Raw genomic sequence first — 939 nt, 5'->3', positions numbered from 1 at the left:
AACAGCATAAAATACTTAAACACTGCTGTTATATTTTTAAATGCTTTTAAACTCGAGTTATTTGAGTTTAAAACGGCGCCCGTGTACGTTCATGATGTCAATGAGCGCGAACAGCCAATGAGATGCTCTGCTCGCCAACCACTCAGCCCTCAGGAGCAGTAATGTTAGCGTCCTGCTGCCAAAAACCCGTTTGCTGTAGAAAAAGGAAACATACAGGTGAGTTTTCTTTGCTTTTTTAGTGAAATACATACTTCTGCTTCTAAAATTAAAGGAAAGTTCTCGGCAACTGATTAGAAACTATTTTAACTTTTCGTTTTAAGCCGTTTTCACCCCCATTCATTCACTCGCGGGCGCCCTCTTGCGTTTTGCAGTCCTGTTTTTGATATAACTGGGGAAATAGGAAAAGGCCAGGCTCTTCACAAACCTGCTTTGTCTATACCCACATCAGAAACTCTGCGTCTAAGCAAGTTTTCCCTAACAGAAAAAATTGTGGCGTTTCTGAAAACTGCAGCTGTCGCGGCCTGTGGTAAACAAAAATGTTCCAAAGCAGATGAACTGCACGGCAGAAAATACAAGAAAATGTAAGACATGGGCCCTTTAACTGTACTGAGTAGTGTATAAACCTTCCTCCGCTGGTGGCCGCTGCCCACTTTTTTCCGTCCACTGGCCATCTGCGCAAACGGTTCTCGCCGGAACTACTTCTTTCAAAGAGAGACGTGCAATTATTGCTTGTGTTAATCCGCGTCGCGTCCCTACATCTCTCCATCTACCTGCAACGCTTGAAAAACACAAACGTAGATTTTGTGGCACGGTGCCAAGAGTGCGACCTATTTTAATTTGCATGTCTTCACAGGAGCTTGTTTTGCTCCAAGCAGCAACACCGCTCAATACATCCGTTGTTAAAAAGAGAGAAGTTGAAGGACTATTTTATATGTAACT

Source organism: Colossoma macropomum, unplaced genomic scaffold, assembly GCF_904425465.1.
Source record: "Colossoma macropomum unplaced genomic scaffold, Colossoma_macropomum, whole genome shotgun sequence".
NCBI classification, from domain to species: Eukaryota; Metazoa; Chordata; class Actinopteri; order Characiformes; family Serrasalmidae; genus Colossoma; species Colossoma macropomum.
Note: the sequence above shows the minus strand (reverse complement) of the source record.